This window comes from Onychostoma macrolepis, chromosome 01 (assembly GCF_012432095.1).
Source record: "Onychostoma macrolepis isolate SWU-2019 chromosome 01, ASM1243209v1, whole genome shotgun sequence".
Taxonomy (NCBI): Eukaryota; Metazoa; Chordata; class Actinopteri; order Cypriniformes; family Cyprinidae; genus Onychostoma; species Onychostoma macrolepis.
The window spans coordinates 37,854,692-37,876,523 of record NC_081155.1 but is presented as its reverse complement, the minus strand read 5'-3'; the positions used below and the strand labels follow the sequence as shown (position 1 = coordinate 37,876,523).

Sequence of the window (21,832 nt, the reverse complement as noted above, 5' to 3'; positions counted from 1 at the left end):
TCCAAGTATAAAAGACAGCCTCTTACCACTTCAGTCGTTAGCTCTTTCGGCATCCCTCCTCCTCCCCATCTCCTCCTTTATGCATATTTATTTCATTTATCCTTCTGTCTATAGTGGAGTTATCAGCGCTCGAGTAGAATAGTCTCTCTGAGCCCTCCATTGCAAACATCAAGCCAAATCTGTTTACCATTAATGCTAAGATTATATGGGCACACAAACTCGTGAAATTAGGGTTGGAGCTGAACTCTGCAGGGCTGCAGCTCTCCAGGACCGACGTTCGCCACCCCTGTTCTGTCCAATACAATGTACTGTTTATAATCTGTCAATGTTTAAAGCCCAGAATTAATATTTCAATACAAGAATTTCAAGAATTATTTCATTAAGTTTTTTTGTTGTTTTATTCAAAGCATCTTGCAAATGATGAACATTGCAAGCAATTTATCATAAAAGCAACAATTAATACAAATTAAAGGAATAGTTCACAAAAAAATTACAATTTGCTCACCCTCAGGCCATCCAAGATTTAGATGAGTTTGTTTCTTTAGGGCAACAGGTTTGGAGAAATTTAGCATTACATCATTTACTCACCAATGGATCCTCTGCAGTGAATGGGTGCCGTCAGAATGAGAGTCCAAACAGCTGATAAAAACATCACAATAATCTACACTCCAGTCCATCAAATAACATCTTATGTATGTCTGTAAGAAACAAATCTACCATTAAGACTTTTTATCTTTAAAACTTTGCTTCTGGCCAAAATAAAAAAAAAAAACCCTATTGTCCTCTAACATCAGAATCCACCAAAATATTTGTTTAGAACTGATTTGGACTGTTTTTGCTTCCAAACAATGCTTGATCTGTGTATATTTCTCTCCTGATTCAGACAAAATTACTTTCACTGGAGAAAGCAATATTATGGTCAGAGAATTCACATTTTCCATTTTAATGATATATTTGTTTCTTACAGCTTTTCACTTCACTAGTTGTTAATTGACAGACTGGAGTCATATGGATTACTTGTGGAATATTGTGATGTTTTATCAGTTTGTACTCTCATACCTGACGGCACCCATTCACTGTAGATGATTAATTGGTGAGCAAGTGATATAATGCAAAATTTCTCCAAATCTCTACATGTTGGATGACCTTTGGATGAGTACATATTCAACACATTTTCATACTTGGGTAACCTATTCCATTAATACAAATTAATAGTAAAAATGAAAAAACATGACATGGCATTCTCCAAGGTCGGTCAGTGATCACAGAGAACAAAGGTCATATTTTAAAAGATGAAATCTCATACAATCAGTTAAAGTGTATAATTCTAGCAGACTGTATTGATGAGTTTGAATATAAGAGATTTTAGAATAGCATTCTTAAAAATAAAGGTGCTTAAAAGGTTCTTCACAGTGATGCCATAGAAGAACCATTTTTGGTTCTACATTGAACCATTCAGTCAAAGGTTCTTTAAAGAACCATCTCTTTCTTACTTTTTTATAATCTGAAGAACCTTCTTTCACCACGAAGAACCTTTTGTGAAACAGAAAGGTTCTTCAGATGTTAAAGGGTCTTTATGGAACCATTTAGACCAAAAAAAGGTTCTTCTATGGCATCGTGAAGCACCTTTATTTTTAAGAGTGAATGACAGACAGAATTCTGAAATGAGGTGAATTATTATTGTATTGTTTAAGAAATATTTATATTGAATTATTATTTTTATTGCATCACAAAAAGACCATAATCTATAAATTCTTAAGCATTTTAATAAAACATACTTTTTGCAATATAACATTATATTAAATATGTTATATTAAATATTATAATTGTATAATATTGTACATATTAAATTTTTTTATTATTATTATAATACGATAAAGAAGGTATTCTTTTTGGTTTTGGTATGATTCATTACCCAGGCCAGACATTTATTTGTGAAATTTGTCAAATAATATATTTGACACTTCAGATCAGTCTTATTGAGATATTTTCAGAGCTTTGTAAATTTTTATTTCTAACCAAACTGCCTACATGATGCTCTGGGGTCTTCCACGTTTCATTTAGCTGAAACTAATTAGAAGATTACTGGAATTTCCTACTACAAGAGTCTTTTCATTCTTATTTTATACTAAAAATATATTCATATAAAAAACTGGACTGCTGCTCGCTTCTAGGCGGGCAGTTCACAAAATTTTGTAAACAAGCAGAGGAATAATTCAACCCCAAACATAATAGTAAACCACACAGGACACATATGATTCTTACAGCTATTTCATTAACATTGCGATTCCCTACAATTCACTTCTAACAGCAGCATGATTTCATAAAAAAATATTTATATCCTTATACAAGGATTCTTAAATAGCAATAATATTACATGCGCTCTATTTTTTTTTGCACTGAATTTTCCACAGCTCTCCCGCTAATGGCAGGCTACTGCTGCTGCTTTTCCTAGATATGTGCTTTTCTTCCTCACATTGTTCTGTACAGTTTGTATTTTCGAGGTTCTCTTGTACATATATTCACAGAGGCCTCCGAGTTTCTCTTTTTTTATTCCCTTTCTTCATTTATATTCCACCCAGCCTCGGTTCTTCAGACAGAACCACTTTCTTTTTTTACCAAACACACGGGTGTGTGTCCCACCTTTCTCTTCTAGAGCAGAACTACTCTGAATTTTTCCCTCTGAACATGAAAAACCTACCACAAGATGTTATAAAAGAAACAAGTAGTTACCAAGTCAAGTATAAGCCCCGTCTGGGAGCTTGTTAGTAAATCCGAAACAAATGAGTCTCACTGTAGACTTGCGTGTTTTGTGAAATTCTCACCATTTGCTTATTCCAGCTCAATCTAATGATTCCTCGGTGGCTCCCTCGTGTGCTGTAGCGGAGGAAAAAGACTTGTTGCTCTCATTTGTGAGCGTGCAGATGCACGGCTTGTGTTGTTTTATCTGCAGGGAGAGGAACACTTCTCATAATTGAAGAAGCGGTGAATTCATTTTCAAAGACGTGTTAAGAATTGCTCGAGATCAAAGCAGTTCTGCTATCTGTCTTCCCCACCTGCTCTCTGTGATTTCTTTCTTGCAGTTTTTCCATAAAAGGAATGCGTGAATTGGAGAGCAAAGGATTAGCAATTTTGGGGCGATCTTTAAGCTTCTTTCCCATACGTGACTCTATATAGTTTCCAAGCAGCAGCAAGTTTAGATACTGTAATGGATTCACACCGACAACATGACACATGGCAAAATATTGAGTTTTAACTACATTTTATTACAGATGTCTGGAATACTTGAATCAGATTGTGTAGTCGGAAATTTGTGTATGATGAGTGTACATACCTAGTCATATCACTTTGCTCTCTTTTCCTTTTTATATAATAAAATAAGTTAAACTCAAATCAATACTCCATGACTATTTGTTAAGTAGCCCTGTAAAAAGCAGAATAATGTGGTCAGATCCGACAGTGGAAATTTTTCCCCCAATTCAGCTCCAACGGGTGAACATACACTACCAGTCAAAAGTTTTTGAACAGTAAGATTTTTAATGTTTTTTTTGTTTTTTGTTTTTTTTAAGAATCTCTTCTGCTCACCAAGCTTGCATTTATTTGATCCAAAGTACAACAAATTTTAAATATTTTTAAATATATATTTAAAAATATTTAAATATTTTGAAATATTTGGTGAGTAGAAGAAAAACCTTTAAACTTTAAAAAAAAACAGACCTTACTGTTACTTACTTTAGTATTCTGTATGGACGCAACTAAACTAAATTGCTTGTTATTTGTTAATTGTTATCCACTGTATGATAAGTGAGGTTTCTTTATTTTCTTAATTTTTATACAAACGCACTGTGTCTGTGAATTGATTTGCATTAGTTTTAATTGAATGCAGCCTATGAGTGTTCATTTTGTTAAGCAGTCTAAATGATGTCTAAATGAGACTGTGGTTATCCCTATAAGATGTTGAAAATACATCCACAAGGACTATATCTGAAATAAATTCTAACCTTCTAGAGAAGGCATGTGGACGTCAATGTAAGACGTTCAGAAGATGTCATAAAATGACGTCCTCAGGGGAGGTCATTTCAAAGATTTTGAAAAGAAGTCTTTTGGATGTACTTTTGCTCATTGGGTATGTTGTGATAAAGACCAACTGGATGTATATTATGCCACAGACTGACTGAATATTTACAAAATATACTATATTACAAGGGTGTGATGGGATCAGGACATGTGATTTAGCTAGTTAACAATTTTGTGTTAATGGCTATCATTTCAGGCATATGCTAAGAATACGCTTAAGCAGAAGTGTCAGCACGGGACTATTTAATGGATTATGCATTTTTCTTTCTTGTGGTTGAATTGTGGTAAGTTATTCACTTTGACAGTCTTGAAATATGTAAAGAAAAGGTAGTGTAATAGTAATGTTTGCAGTGTCTGTTAAATTAGTCCCAAAAAGGCCACGTCTCATTCTGAAGGTGTTCACTAACGATAACAATGTCAATAACATCTGATGTACTTGTTACATCGTAAGAAGTATGGCATCTATGCTAATATTAGTCTGTTTCATTCTTATTCCGAGGTCAGATCTAGATCAGATGCTCACTGCAGTCACCCGGATCCAGTCCGTATCCAGATCAGATGGTGAAGACAACTCTACAGCTCTGAATGTCAGCAGAGACCATGTCAACTAGATTAGGCCCAAAGACAGATCCCCAGTGAAGGCCTCATCAACTATACGGCCATTGGCACAAAACCTCAGCAAAGACCACGATGAAAAACACCACGTTGGTTCGTCTGGCCAGAGGAGAACTGGCACCTCGACTGAGCCTGCTTTCTACCAAGGTTTTTTCTCTGTTTCTGTCAACTTTGGCTTGCTTATTTGGGGACACTTAATTTTTGGGAATATTAACGACCTGATTGCAGAGACACTATTTGAAGGGAACTGAACTGAGCTGGATGGTGACTTTAACTGAAATATTGACTGTTTACTTTTGTCCTCTTTTTAGAGCTGCTTTACTGCATAACTTAATTTTGTTTGCATTATTGACACTATTTTCCTGTTTAACAATATAAAGCTGCTTTGACACAATCTGAATTGTATGAAGTGCTATTTATAAATAAGGGTGAGTTGACTTGCTTTTGACAATCCTTCATAGAAATGTGTGAAATACAATTTTGTATTTTTGAGAATTGTATTAGTAGCCTTCAATTTGAAAGAAATCAGTAAAATAAGATTACATCAAATCAGTCACAAGTGAATTGTAATTACACAGATACAATAAGTTGTGGTTACTTATTTTTTTTTTCAAAGCAAGATGTTTCCTCAATTTAAGTAAGTAGACACAACTCAGATTAACTTGATAGTTTTTTTAAATTAAGTAGATTCACACTTTAATGAATTTAAGTTAGTCCAACTTAAAATAAAAAGTGACCACAACACATTTTCTTTTGTTTATATGTTAATGTAACTCAGAATTGTCAAGTTCACTTAACTTTTTTTCTTTATGCATGAATTTCATTTACTTACTAATTTTAAGGCAACGGGTTTCCTCAATTTCTTAAGTAAAGTCAACTGATCGCTTTCTACAGTGCTACTTATATATATATATATATATATATATATGTGTGTGTGTGTGTGTGTGTGTGTGTGTGTCCTGTGTGGTTTACATAATATATATTATTGCAGATAAATATACTGAATCTGCAATGATAATAATACTAATATAATTTATATGCAATAATAATATGTGTCTTTTTCCATGGGCTTGTTCGTGAATGTCCTCCTCTTGTTCCTCTTCCATCGGCTAAAGTTCAGTCTCTGACTCCAAGTTCATATACAAACAGACAAGACAGACAGACGGACGGACAGATAGATATAGATCTGACAGATAGAAACATCCAATAATCGTCCAATCAGTTTTGAGTATTCCAGACAGCCATGCAATAAAAAGTCAATTAAAGGTGCAATTCTTTGTACAGCTTTTGATAAATTTTAGAGAAATGATTTCTTCCAAGACAAAATGCTGACTTGTAAATGTACAAACCATCTTACAAATGGACTTTTGGGGGGCATGTTTCACAGCGGGATAACCACTGCTGCTCATCAAAAGGACTCGGCCACATTTGACATTGCAAAGGTTCATATTCTAGCCGTCTCCTAACCAAAGATCAGCACACACCCACAGATACACTCGCACAAACAATCTGTTCTGAAGGAGGACAGAGAATGAACTTAAGTTCAGATCATTAGTGTGCGTGCCACGACATAAACCATTGTAATTCTGTTTGATAAATCAATTGTCCTCTGGGTAATGTGATAGTCCCGCAGCACGTCCTTCCCGTCGACCGGCTGTTCATCAGGAAATTAGGTGATGCTCAAATGAAAAGATGGCCTCATATCAGAAACAGGTCCGGGTTGCAGGAGAGAAGCTGAAGGACAAGCACATATTAGGCTTTAATTGATTAATATGCAAATGCAATTTCGGGTTAGTTGTACTTCCTAGAGCCACATATGATCTTTTTTGAACGATGTCCTGGCTGTGGTATTAAAACAAATGGTTTCATTAGAAAATCCCTACGCTATACAACCTATTTAACAATAAAGGTAATTACGCCGCTATCACCCGACTACGGGAATAAGAACTCAGGCGGGAAGATTACAGTACTTAATTAACATTAAGTGTTTTCAATCCAATCAATCCTCATTGTGGCGTGAGTTTCACAACTTCATAAAACTGCAGTCAAAAGGCAATCTTGCGCAACTAATGTTGAATAAACCACTTTCGGCCTGTAAAATGATTTGTTGCAGAGCTTTAAATTCAAACCCAATTTCATATTAGGGTAACACTTTATTTCGATAGTCCACTTTAGACATTATACTAACAGTAAGTAACTTTGCAACTACATGTCAACTAGCAGTCATTAGAGTATTAGTAGTCTGTCTACTTAATATCTTCTAACATTTTATTTTGATGGGTCCACAACATACAACATACTTACTATCAGAAACTTTGCAAGTATATGTCAACTTATTCTACTAACCTAAACCTACCCTACTGAGAGTTAGTGGACATGTAGTTACAAATTAATGATAATTAGTTGACATGTAGTTGACATGTAGTTACAAATTAATGATAATTAGTTGACATGTAGTTACAAATTAATGATAATTAGTTGACATGTAGTTACAAATTAATGATAATTAGTTGACATGTAGTTGACATGTAGTTACAAAGTTACTTATAGTTAGTAGAATGTCTAAAATGGACTATCGAAATAAAGTGTAACCCATATTAAAACTGCAGGGGACCTTTTCTGCGAAACTGTGACAACGCCACTGCTATCCTGCTAATGTAACGATGACATTAGCTGGACTACTAAAGGACAGGAGTCTCCTAAGGCACACTACACATTGCTCTTTAGTGGATCGTCTAATAATAACACTAAAAATAATCAGTCACAAAACAATAGTTAAAATATAAAAGACCAATAATTCAGTGGCCTCATAAGGTGTATGGGCACTTATGACACATTTAAAAATACATTTTTAGCTACGAATTCTATAAAATATACTGTTCAAAATTAAGGCTAAATGTATTGTATTTAGACACTTGGTTGTCACATTGTAGTGTTGTCTATCTGGTGAACTCTGACTTCAATTCTTTAAAAAGATGTTATGCAATTATGTAGAAAATACAAAAAGTAAAAGGAATCCACATATTATGTCGTGCATTATATAAGTTGTAAATAGAGCCATACTGCAGCAGTAAAGACACATACACACATAAAAGACAAAATAAAATAATTAAATTAAATTATATAGAATAAAATTAAACAACAAGCTCATAAAGTAAAAAAAAAAAAAAAAAACCATCAAAATAAAATAATTAAATTAAATTATATAGAATAAAATTAAACAACAAGCTCATAAAGTAAAAAAAAAAAAACCATCAAAATAAAATAAAAAGCCAATAAAAGCCCATAATATGGAAAACATGTTTAAAAAACAAAACAAAAAACAACAATAAAAAGGTAATTACGCCGCTATCACCCGACTACGGGAATAAGAACTCAGGCGGAAGATTACAGTACTTAATTAACATTAAGTGTTTTCAATCCAATCAATCCTCATTGTGGCGTGAGTTTCACAACTTCATAAAACTGCAGTCAAAAGGCAATCTTGCGCAACTAATGTTGAATAAACCACTTTCGGCCTGTAAAATGATTTGTTGCAGAGCTTTAAATTCAAACCCAATTTCATATTAGGGTAACACTTTATTTCGATAGTCCACTTTAGACATTATACTAACAGTAAGTAACTTTGCAACTACATGTCAACTAGCAGTCATTAGAGTATTAGTAGTCTGTCTACTTAATATCTTCTAACATTTTATTTTGATGGGTCCACAACATACAACATACTTACTATCAGAAACTTTGCAAGTATATGTCAACTTATTCTACTAACCCTAAACCTACCCTACTGAGAGTTAGTGGACATGTAGTTACAAATTAATGATAATTAGTTGACATGTAGTTGACATGTAGTTACAAAGTTACTTATAGTTAGTAGAATGTCTAAAATGGACTATCGAAATAAAGTGTAACCCATATTAAAACTGCAGGGGACCTTTTCTGCGAAACTGTGACAACGCCACTGCTATCCTGCTAATGTAACGATGACATTAGCTGGACTACTAAAGGACAGGAGTCTCCTAAGGCACACTACACATTGCTCTTTAGTGGATCGTCTAATAATAACATGCCATGACTAAAAATAATCAGTCACAAAACAATAGTTAAAATATAAAAAGACCAATAATTCAGTGGCCTCATAAGGTGTATGGGCACTTATGACACATTTAAAAATACATTTTTAGCTACGAATTCTATAAAATATACTGTTCAAAATTAAGGCTAAATGTATTGTATTTAGACACTTGGTTGTCACATTGTAGTGTTGTCTATCTGGTGAACTCTGACTTCAATTCTTTAAAAAGATGTTATGCAATTATGTAGAAAATACAAAAAGTAAAAAGGAATCCACATATTATGTCGTGCATTATATAAGTTGTAAATAGAGCCATACTGCAGCAGTAAAGACACATACACACATAAAAGACAAAATAAAATAATTAAATTAAATTATATAGAATAAAATTAAACAACAAGCTCATAAAGTAAAAAAAAAAAAAAAAAAAAAAAAAACCATCAAAATAAAATAAAATAAAAAGCCAATAAAAGCCCATAATATGGAAAACATGTTTAAAAAAACAAAACAAAAAAACAACAATAAAAGGCCATGAAATAAAATAACTCATAAAATAAAGGAAAATAAAAATTGAGGGAAAAAAAAGTAAATATTAAAAGAATAATGCAGATACACTTTTTCATCTTGAAATGTGGGCAATTCTAATAATATTCCGTTAACATTCAAATAATATTTAAAATAAATACATAAAAGTATATATATAGAGAGAGAGTAAAATGCATTACTGTTCCAAAGTTTGGGGTTAGTAAGAAATGTTTTTATCATTACAAAAGATTTTTATTTCAAATTATTGTTTTTTTGTTGTTGTTGTTGTTGTTGTTGTTGTTTGTTTTTTACTTTCTATCCATCAAAGAATGCTATGCAAAAATTAAAAAAAAATGCAAATACAAAACAGCACAAGTTTTTTTTTTTTTTTTACATTTCTAAAGGATCATGTGACATTAAATCTTGGATTAATGATTGCTGATAATTCAGCTTTCCCATCATGAAAATATATTAAAATAGAAACAGTTATTTTAATTAATAATATTTCACAATATTACTGTTTTAATGTATTTTGATCAAATAAATGCACCCTTGTTTAGTATAAGACACATCTTTCGAAAACGTTTAAAAATCTTACCGACTTGTAGTGTATATATTAAAAGGTTTTTGTACATTATTCTCAAGGAACTCTTTTGACATATTCTTACAGACAGCACAGAAAATGACAGACTTCAAGACTGCCCTCTTCCAACACGTGGCTAATGAAGTTTCAGTTTAATGAATTTCATTGCTTAAAACTGTTTTCACGGTCATGACAATACTATGAAATAATCCTCTCTGCTATAATTCCTGGCTAAAACAATGAGCGGTATAGTGTAATTCATGCTGAGGGATTAGCGATTACTATTATTATTGTTAATAATAATCTATGTGTGACAGGTTGAGTTCGGTTCCAGTCATCTCTGACCCTAATCCATTTGTTTTTTTGTTGTTTTTTTTTTTTCTTTCATCACACTGTGAAAAATCCCACACAATCTCCCCATACCCAATCTAACAGTCTTGCATGCCACTGTCTCTCTCTCTCACACACACACACAATGCCCCTCTCTCTCGTTATATCCCACTTTACCTCCCTCCCGTGCTGCCGACTTGTATCTTATCCGCTAACTCTGCTCTAGGCAGTGACTATGATGTTCAAACACTTCCCCTCTGTGTTGTTGAATTAGCAAAATGTCAAAGGTCCCCCTCGCTCCCTCCCTCCGTGGATTCTCCTAGTATCTCTTTTCCACTCATCCCTCAGGTGCAATAAGAACAAAACAAAAGCTGATGACAAATGATGCTGAGGACTGTGATGTAAAAGATGAAAGAAATGTCACACGCACACACATACAATAACATACTGCACATATACAGCCTGCAGGTAAACATTGCTCTTGTTTTAGAAGGCATATTATGCTGAAGAAGAGGGGTTCTCCAACTAAATGGTCTCTTTTTTAACTTCTCATCCTCTTATCATCAAAAGGAAAGTTTTTTTCCCTGCTATTTCATGTTACACAGCTCTGAGTGTGCATGAATATACAGTCTCTTGGGGACTGCTGTTAGGTGTCTAAGATGGAAAATCGTGGAAGTATTCAATTTGCACATGGTCTCCAGAAGCAAAGGCCCGGAGAGAGCAACTTATAATGCTTTACATGAAGTCTTAATTTTCAGATTTTTGGAACTTCTGGCTTCACAAGAGGGCGCTAAGAGTGTAAACACATAATGACTTCCAATTACAGAGCAGAGGGGGGATATTTAAATAGCTGCAATGAAAAACAAAGCAACATTTCAATTAAACAATTAAAACTAAAACAACAAATAAAAAATATATAAAAGGTACTCACAATAAAATACCATACATTTAAAAATGAAAGTGAAGCAAGAAAATACTGTATTAAAATAAAAACGAATTCAAAATATTAGCAAACACAACAAACTATAAAAGTATAGTGATACTAAAATAAAGCTGATAGAGAGACATAAATATAATAATAAGTTAAATAATTAATAAATTGATTACACTGAGTGAATTAAAATACCCTTCCACCCCCCGAAAAGGATTTGTTAAAAAATTTAAATTTAAAAAAACTACAAAATGCATTAATAAATTGACTTATATATATATATATATTTGAAGTTACAAACACAGGGTAAAAATAGCATCTTCTGCTCAGACCAAAGTAATGAAATTATTAGAAATTCACCTTTTGTGTTCTAATATAATTAGCATCTTTAAAACGGTTTAATATTATAGAAATAAATATGATCGAAATTAAAATTCAAGTCTAAATGTGTGTGCTTGTATATTTGTGTGTGTTTGTGTTTACATGGGTTGGTATGTGTGAAGGGAAGGTGAGAGAAGAAGGACAAACAGGACATTACAACATACTTCTTTTATATGAAAGTCCTTGACGAGATGTATGTCCCGTCCAGCAATGACAAGAAGCCCCTGTCAAGCTTTTAGTGGTTCCATTTAAGAAGAGCTCAATGACTTCACTTCTACTGTGCGCTTCCACCTTAATAAAAAGTATTATGGCGAGATCTTTTACTTTCTAACCAAATCAATCCTGAAAGCTGAGAAATGTTCTGTCTTTCAAAAGTATTGAAATTCAAAAAGCATTGTCTTACTTTGAGCATTCAGAATATGTCCTTTCAAGGTTGGATATCTCTTACTGCAATGAAGTTAAAGGGATAAAGCAGAGGAGTTAACAATAATCTCAGCCTCAGACGGTACGCCCATGTACCACCCTGAGTCCGTTTACTGAGCCTCTGATGCATACTGCATACAAAACCAGAAAAAAAACAAAACCATTTAGACTAATTAAATGGAAGGTTCAACCAAAAAACTAAATGTTTGTAATAATTTACTCAATCTCATGTTGTTCCAACCCTTTAATTAAAATAAACAGCCACACAAGGTATTTCTTTAGTCCTACAATTTGTCATGACAAAATATAAATAACACAGCCCTGCATAATATTTGCCGAATGAAATCAATGCTTTTTAATAATTTTAGGGTGCTGTTTTCAAAAATAGCACCTGCTTTGCTCCAGCATCAACACATTTCATTTAATTTTTCATTCTGATAAGTATTTGTAAGGTAAAGAATTGCCACAGAAACAAGATTCATATCTTCCTCTGAGATGGGTTACTACTTTTGTTTAGTTCTCAGCTGATTTTTGCATGTATGAATGATTCTGAAGGCACAATTTTATGCCAAATCTTGATACAAATAATAAATTAAATGATATATTTTGAATACTTATTTTTGTCATATCAGAACTTTTGACATTTTTCTAAGTGCATTGAAACTATATATATATATATATATATATACTCTGTCTGTGTGTGTGTGTGTGTGTGTGTGTGTGTGTGTATTAGTTGTGCGCAAAATTATTCATACCCTGGGTAAATATGATCAAAGGTGGCTGTGAAAGTAAATCTGTATCATTAATCCTTTTGATCTTTATTTTAAAAAATTTACAAAAATCTAACCTTTCATTGGATAATAAGAATTTAAAATGGGAGAAAAATCTCATTATGAAATAAATGTTTTTCTCTAATACACATTGGCCACAATTAATCATACCCTTTTATTCAATACTTTTTGCAACCTCCTTTTGTCAAGATAACAGCTCTGAATCTTCACCTATAATGCCTGATAAGTTTGGAGAACACCTGACAAGAGATCAGAGACCATTCCTTAATCCAGAATCACTCCAGACCCTTTATATTCCCAGCTCCATGTTGGTGCTTCTTCTCCTCAGTTCACCCCATTCATTTTCTATAGGGAAAATAGGACTGGAATAGCCATAGCAGAAGCTTGGTTTTGTTGTCAGTGACCCATTTTTGTTTTGGTTTTGATGTTTGTTTGTATATCATTGTCCTGTTGGAAGACCCAATCACAGCCCATTATACGATTTCTAGCATGGACAGTCAGTTTTTCATTTTTTATATGTTGGTATTTAATTGAATCCATGATGCCATGTATCTAAAAAAGATGTCCAGGACCTCCACAGAAAAATAGGCCCACAACATTAAAGATACAGCAGTATATTTCATTGTACACATGGGGCACTTTTTTATCTCTGTGTTCACCAAATCCATCTTGAGTGTTCATCTGACCATTGAAGCCAGTCCCATTTGAAGTTCCAGTCGTGTCTGACAACTGAATATGCTGGAGTTTGTTTTTGGATAAGCGAGGATAATTTTATATATATTTATTTTTTTATTTTGTAATATGTAATATTTTGAAGATGTAGGGCTACGTAATGACATTAATTTTGTCACCACAATTAATTTATAAAAGTATATTAAAAGTGCATAATAAAAATATATTAAATGTTATGAAAATTAATTTCTAAAATAAATTAAATGAATGTGTAATCAATAAAAAATAAACATGAGTTTGAGGTAAATTTGGGGGAAATTAAATTAAAAAAATGAAATTTAATTTAAGTTATGAACTATAATTAAATATAGATTAAATCAATACAAATGTTTATAGGATACATTTCAAACACTGATTACTAATATAATGTTTCTTAAATTGTATGATGTGTGTATGATATTAGAAATGAGAATTCTTAAATTAAAAAAAAAAAAAAAACTGAAAATTGATTGTTAATTGATTGTAATTCTGTATTCCGTTATCTATCTTTATTTACTGGCATTTAATTGGAATTTAAAGGTATTCTGAATCCATTTCTGAATAGTGCACAAACCTACATACACACACAAAAATTACACACTCACCCCACGGGCGACAGTTACAGGGAGTCACAGTGGACAGCATCCATCTCTGGGTTGATGAGGTGTTTGGAGGACACTGTTGTGCGGTGAGGTGACAGTGACACACACCTTCAGCCAGCAATGACTCAACCAGATCCTGTCCACTCAGCTGAAGAAATCATTTTCCACCCTCACACGCACGCACACACACACACACATAGACACACACATATTTTCATCATGTCATCTAGAGAGGTGACTGAGGAGATTACTATTAACGGAGTGGCAGGAATGAAATTTGTCCCAGGAATATAACTACTTTTGTCCCTCGAGACAGATCCGGCATTTCATTTGAAATCACATCCTTATCTGATGTGGGGAAGACACGATCATGTTGTTCATACACAAAAGTAGCAGCCACACTGAAAAGGCAATGTCATCACACAATGACCAGTGAAGCAACACTTTTCAAACAGGTAATACCTCCATCACTGAAGAAAAAGCCCTGTAATAGAACTGTCAGTGAGTAATAGGACTTCACTCAAGGGCCCTTTAGAATGCGGTTCTTTCTAACCTTATCAGTCAATCAGTGAACTTATAAAGAAACGTGTGGAAATTCAAGCATGGTTTCAGAGACACCTTTTCAGTAGATGCGCAAATCCCTATTTATTTACACCACTACAATGTGAATTGCTGGTAAAAAAAAAAATCACAAACAACACCATGGAAATACATGAAAAGCTTTCCTGAAACAAAACCCAAAAACAATACAACCCTGATAATACAGATTATTATTTGTTTATTTATTTATTTTTTTTACATATAACTTGCAATTGTGTCTTTCTTGGAATTCAATAAAGGTAAAATGTTATAACAATAATGCTCCGGTTACTCACGTAACCTCGGTTTCCTGAGATATGGGAACGAGCGTTGCATCGTCATTGACGACTGCTTTAGGGAAACTCCTGTTTACTCTGTTACTGAAGCCAGATTGGTTGCTATATAAGTCAGACCAGAGCGCAATTTCATCACAATCAACGACTGAAGCGACAGCCATCGATTTGCGTGCAGCTACAGCACGGCCAGTTACGCAACGCTCGTTCCCTTATCTCATCGAACCGAGGTTACGTGAGTAACCGGAGCGTTCCCTATCGAAAGGTAACTCCCGTTGCATCGTCATTGACGACTGCTTTGGGGGATGCATCCAGTAACACCGTGCTATTAACAGAAGCAGAACTAAGACTGCTCCGTAAGCTCAGCTCAGGCACACTCAGTGTGTGCCCCGTGAGTCCGAGCTATAAAGGGACCCGAGTGGGATCTGGCGTCTGCTTGTCATAAGCCTTTCTCGCCCGAAGGGGGAAAAAAATTAGCATTAAGCAGATAGTACCTGTGTCTGCAGGGCAGGGACGTCCAAACTGTAGAATCTAATAGAGGTAGACAGCGACGACCAGCCGGTGGCCGCACAAATCTTCCCAATAGAGATTCCGCTGGACCAGGCCCAGGAGGAGGCCATTCTTCTTGTGGAGTGGGCCCTCACACCTATAGGGCACTGTACGCCCGCTGAGGCATAGGCTAGGGCGATAGCCTCTACTATCCAATGAGATAGCCTTTGCTTTGTGACCGGCAGACCTTTAGAGCGGCCTCCTAAGCACACAAAGAGCTGTTCTGTCTGTCTAAATGACTTAGAATGCTCAAAGTATACTCGCATTGCCCAAACTGGGCATAGCAAGTTAGGCCCCTGATCACCGTCCGTTGCAGGGAGGGCTAGAAGGGAGATAACCTGGGCTCTGGAAGGAGCTGTGAGTACCTTCGTTACATAGATGCTTCACGGCTGAAGAACGACCTTACAGTCATTGGGTCCGAACTCAAGAAAGGAAGCACTGACAGACAGAGCTTGCAAGTCACCCACTCGCCTTGACAGAGGCTAGGGCCAAAAGCAGAGCGGTTTTGAGCGTCATGACCCTTAAGCCAGCTGTTTGAAGCGGCTCAAAGGGAGGGCCCTTGAGGGCCCCGAGGACTATAGCTAAGTCCCAGATCGGTACAGTCTTAGGGCAAGGAGGATTTAACCGCCGAGCACCTCTAAGAAACTTAACAACCAACTAATTTCTGCCAATAGTCCGGCCAGCCTCGGAAGAGTGATTCGCCACGATGGCTGCCATATAGACATTGAGTGTGGAAGGGGTGCGCCCCTTCTCCAGCAGCTCTTATAGAAATCGGAAATATAGAGTCACATGAAATCGGATTCTGATTACGTGCTGAACACCAGTCGCTGAAGACTGACCACTTAAGGGCATAGAGGCGCCGTGTGGACAGAGCTCTAGCCTCTAAAATGGTATTAGTGACTCTCATTGGGAGTCGATCAGACTCGTCCAAGTCACGGAGAAGTTTGGCCTGAAACACTTGGAGCATGGACATACTCCGCTGCATAGGCTCTGTTGGCGAGCGCTGACGTCATCCTGCAGGGCTTTGAAGGATGTGTTGCCATCTTCAGTCCATGGCTTGTCGGTGGAAGCAGGTGTGCAACCACCGCCTCCTCGAGAGGAGGGAGCTTGTAATTGGGAGCTTTTTCCTCAGCGCCGTCAACAGTGGTGAGAGCTGCTGCAGTAGAGGGGTCCAAACGCGCCAAGTAAGGAGCTCGCCAGGTTCGCAGGTCGCTGTCGTGAGGAAGGCTGACGATGATTCTTGAGGAACCACTCGTCGAGGAGGCCGGGGGCGGGCTTTTCCGGGGCCGACCACACCAGGCCTAGTTCCTCCACAGCACGCGCAGACTGAGATAGAGGGGGAGCTTCGGGCTCTTTGCCGGAACACACCCACTCGTCAGCGTCAGATGCCATCAAAGACATGGTCTCCTCCTCAGACGTGCCGAAGGAAACCAGGCCACTTGCGTCCAACAAGGGGCGCTGATCCTCGCATGTGAAGCACACCGGCGGCGTGATGCGCTGCGGGGAGAGCAGAGTGCGCGGGCGCTGGGCCGACGCAGCACCGCTCATGCCCGAGACAGACCCCCCCGCTTTTCCGCTGCTTCTTCCTCCAAGGAGACGGGGGAACAGAGCGGGGAGGATCGCCTTTGTGAAAAAAGGCAATCCGTGAGCAAAAGCGAGCAAGGTTCATTTCCTCTCAGTGGGACAAGCCCCAGCGAGTGCAGCCTCTGCGTGGGCGACGCCCCAGACATGCGACCCATCCGACTACACTCGCGAAGTGACATTTGAAACAACGCGCTTGGAAATTTGCTCTTTTTTCCTAGCCGGATGGCCGCAGGGGAAATCGTCCACTGCCGGGGCTGGATTTGACGGCGGGAGCAGTGAAGAGCAGCGTAGAGCAGGTAAGCTTCTTTTCTTCGGCTTCTTGCAGAGTCAGCGACGAGACCATCTCATCAGGAGAAGATTCTGATGAAATGGCGCTCTGGGACAACTTATATAGCAAGCTGTCCCAAACTTTTGTCATTTGGTGAGTTTTTCCTCCAAACAAAACAGAAAATACCTACACTGAGAAATCAATGATTGGTGGGCCATAGCAGCACAACACAATGAAATGTACAAAGCAAACAAAAGGCCACAACACAATGGAAATACTCCCAAGCAGAAGAAATAGTTGCTCCTAGACATCTCGCAGAGCCACACACATATTATTATTATACAAAACCTCATAAAAATACTGACACAATGCACATCCAAAAATATTTCATTAGCATATAATCACTTCACTTACATCGAGAGTCTGTTGTCTTCTTGAGTTCATAGGATTTTGATGCATTACTGCCACCAGCTGAACTGGAGAGTTAAAAAAAATATTAAAAATACAGTAATATTGTGTAATATTATTACAATATAAATAAGCAGTTTTTTAAGCAGTAATCTGAAATGTACACAAATCTGAATTTTCATGAAAATTCTTGAAAAAGTAGAATGATTCTTCAGAAATCATTCTAATATACTGATTCAGTGCTCAAAAAAATGAAGTTTTGAGATTTTTCAAACAAATAAAATAACTAATTTATAAATAATAATAATTTATAAATAAAGTCTTTACTCTCACTTTTGATCAATTTAATGCATCCTTGCTTAATAAAAGTATTAATAACTGTAATGCTTGTCTTTCAAAGTTATATGTAGGATGATATGTATCATAGTGAGTGTATAGCCCAGTGTTTATTTTATGTAAATTTTCATATTATTGTTTCTTTGTTTGTTTGTGTGTGTGTGTGTGTGTGTGTGTGTGTGTTGTGTTGTGAGGGGCCACAATATTATAGGAATTAAGTATATTTCCTAGCAAAAAATATACTTTTGTAGCAAAAATTGCCAAAGTTCTTCAAGAGCACAGTCTGGAGCTTTCTGTCATAGACTTTTAGATCATGTACATGTTGCATTTCCTGGGAACTGAAACCATTACTTTGACATTTATAGTGCCATAATCTACCAGTTGAGCTACAGGAATGCTAGAATTGCTAGTCTAATATACTTGATTTTAAGCAAACAGTTAAGAAATGCATTGATTCTGCCTCAGTGACAAACAGCAAAACAAAACTATTTTCTTTAGATATTATAAAAAACAGACACTTATTTATCTTAAAGTTTGCCATAATATACATATTATCAGTAAGTGTTTGCTGAAACTGGCCTACATACATTTAATCAGAGGGCACAGGCCAGTCACAACAAAAACAACAGGTGAGCAATGAACAGCACCAGCTGCATACTGAGCTTGGATCCACGGCAAAACATTTCCATGCAAATCATCCCATTCATCACTCTCCGTGTCACATGCATTCACATGCACACGCATGCAAACACATAATACACATACAGCCTCACGAAAACACACTCGCCTTTCTGTTTACTGAACTGAAGCATACTGCCTGTATGATGAATGGGGTTTTTTAAGAAAGCTCTCCAGCAGCCTCTCCTCCGCCCTGTTCTTCCCTGTCTTTCCCATTCGCCCCTCCAGCTCAAGTCTGTCTGCCTCTGCTTTTGTATTTTGAAAGTCTCCCTGCTCATTAGTATTTCACAAGTCTCTCCAGGGGTCTTCGTTCTACCCTCTCGACAGACTGTCTGAGAAGCACACTGCCGTCCACTCATTTATCACAAACCTGTGAAATATCAGAGTATGACTTTGACTTGATCATGGGGCTGAAGTGTGAAAAGTGCTCATTTAAAAAGTGCTCATACAGAGGTAGGACAACAGAAACCTAGTTTTAAGAACTGAAAGGGGTCTGAATAATCAAATAAACAGAAAAGTTAAATGTATTAAGGCCGTCAATCGATTCAAAACTTTAACTGCACGTGACTGAGGTGAATTAATTTAATAATTTGCAATTAATCATATATCAATATCTGCTGAGAATAAACCTCAAATGGAGACAAGTCATCACGTTATTTTGGCAGACTAGTAAATCATGTAGTAAAAAGTGGGTTTAGAAGCCGATATATTTATAATAGAATTGAAGGCAGTCAGTACACAGAAATCTATTTTGCATTCAAGTTTGACAAACTGTCTCAAGTAGACTTCATTATAACTAAACCATTCATAATAATAAATTACATTAAAGGAATAGTTCAATCAAAAGTGAAAATTTACTGTAGATCAGTTGTTTTTTTCATCAGAATAGATTTGGAGAAATCTAGCATTACCTCACTTCACCAATGCATCCTCTGCAGTGAATGGGTGCCGTCAGAATGAGAGTCCAAACAGCTCATAAAAATATCACAATAATCCATACAACTCCAGTCAATCAGTTAACATCTTGAAGCAAATTTTGTAATAAATTAATCTATCAAGATGTTTTTAACTTCAAAACATTGCTTCTGGCTAAAAATATGAATTGCCTATCCAAAAGTTGTCTTATCTAAATCGGAAGAAAAATATGCACAGATTAAGCACCGTTTACATGTGATAACATTTCTAAACAAATATTTTGATGTTTTTAGCAGATGTTAAAGCGCTCCCAGAGTGCATCTCGCCGTGCTGGGGTAGAAACTGGCTGAAGGTGCGGAGTCGGGTGGCGGAGGGATGCTGAAAGTCAAGAGATAACGAAGGTAGGATGTACTTGATAATTTATAGGAGTTTCCTCTTGTGCTGATTGGATAAATGGTGTGATCACTAATGATGAACTGGCCGTGTTAATTATCTGTGCGTGCTCCTCCCGAAATTTGTTTATAAAACATCACAAAAAAAATTTTTAGACTCTCATTCTGACGGCACCCATTCACTGTAGAGAATCCATCGGTAACAAGTTATGTAACGCTAAATTTCTCCAAATCTATTCAGAAACAAGAAACAAAGTCATCTACATTGTGGATGACCTGAGGTTAAGTAATTTTTCATCAAATTTTCATTTTTGGGTGAACTACTGCTTTAAAGTAAAATATTAAAATGACACCTCTAAAAAGTTTATAAACCATTTCCTGATCGGCTCAATGAAAGGGACAGTTTGAGAAAGTTAAAACAATGGCCCTTTCCCAAATTATGCACTTAATGTGAACTTTACTCTTCTGCTCTAGTCCACAAAACCGTAGGGTCTCATTTGTCATTTTATGATTCAGCAACTGCTCATAAAAGCCACCTTTACTGCTATGATTCGCCCTTGATGCCTCTTTTTGTGAAGAGTGTGCAAAGTGGACCATGATCCAACAGCCCATGTGGCCAAGAGTGGACTTAAAGCAGGACCGCAAGGGCTAAGGGCACCATTTGGAAATCAGAAATGGACACAAACGTTTCCATTCCAAGGATCTTGCCATTCATACAAGAGGTATGTTAGCAAAGCAGCAGTGTAACACTGACACTGTAGCTTTATACAGAAACACTGCTTTCTGGGTTAATTTAGTACTTTGACTGTTCCTTTTAATAATTACCATAAATTATACAATAGTGAAATGTAACCTACAGCGAGATCACATTTAGATTGAAATGGAAATTAATTTACACAGAAGTGTAGCTCAAATCATCAGGATTTAGAATGTGGATATGGACAACAGAGAATGGATAAATAGAATGTGTTGTTTGAATAACTATTGCTGCATTTTTCTTCAAAAAAAGGGTGAAAAGTTTGCTACAGTACATAAATTGGTTTATAAAAGCCAATGTTCCTATAATACAATGTCTGTAGTTCTGTTGAGTTCTATATATATATATATATATATATATATAAAATCTAAGCTACACTATTTAAAAATACATTTCCAAAGGAGGTTTTTGCAGCAATGCCACAAGAACCATCTTGAGTTCCCCAAAAAACCTTTCAGTAAACAATTATTATTTTTCTTTGTGTAAAGAACATTTAAAAAATCTGAAGAACTTTTTCCACTACAAAGAAACTGCTATGTATTGGAAAGGTTCCATGCACTCTTAAGAATTAATTCTTCTGTGGCATTGCTGATATACAGTATGCTCTGTTTAGCAACTAAAATCACTCCAAACCTGTTGTACTACGACACAAACACTCAAATGCATTAACTAATTAAATGTTCATTTTAGCATATATAACTAAGTGGATGTTTAAAAATGAACCTCATTCCAACCGCAAAATATGCTGCAAGCATCATAGTTTGCAGAAATAATGAATGGTACACTGTAGAAGCCAATTACACAGGAGAATGTCAGTGCATCTCTATGAACTAAAGCCTAACAAAATGTGGGTCAGGCCAAATAGCAACGATCCCGAACGCACAGATATTTCAATAAAGAAAGTGAGTATGGCATTAATATACCAACTTCACAAGAAGGTCAACTCACTGTTTTTTTGTTTAACATAAAGCAGGATGTATAATTCCAGAAGGTCATCAACTCAATTTTCAGTTTCTGACAAAGGCCACA

The 21,832-nt window shown here is 36.0% G+C and overlaps 1 long non-coding RNA gene across 2 annotated transcripts; it reads right to left on the bottom strand.

Annotated features, from left to right (window-relative positions):
- Positions 1–6,073: 6,073 nt before the first annotated feature.
- On the bottom strand, positions 6,074–20,013 carry LOC131548508 (uncharacterized). Of its 2 annotated transcripts, XR_009273177.1 has the most exons (5): positions 19,651–20,013; positions 17,732–17,793; positions 14,048–14,213; positions 11,921–11,964; positions 11,703–11,808 (listed from the first exon to the last, which is right to left on the bottom strand). It is a non-coding gene; the product is annotated as an uncharacterized LOC131548508 (long non-coding RNA). The 2 variants fall into 2 exon arrangements; XR_009273178.1 differs by lacking the exons at positions 11,703–11,808; positions 11,921–11,964 and adding an exon at positions 6,074–6,426.
- Positions 20,014–21,832: the final 1,819 nt, after the last annotated feature.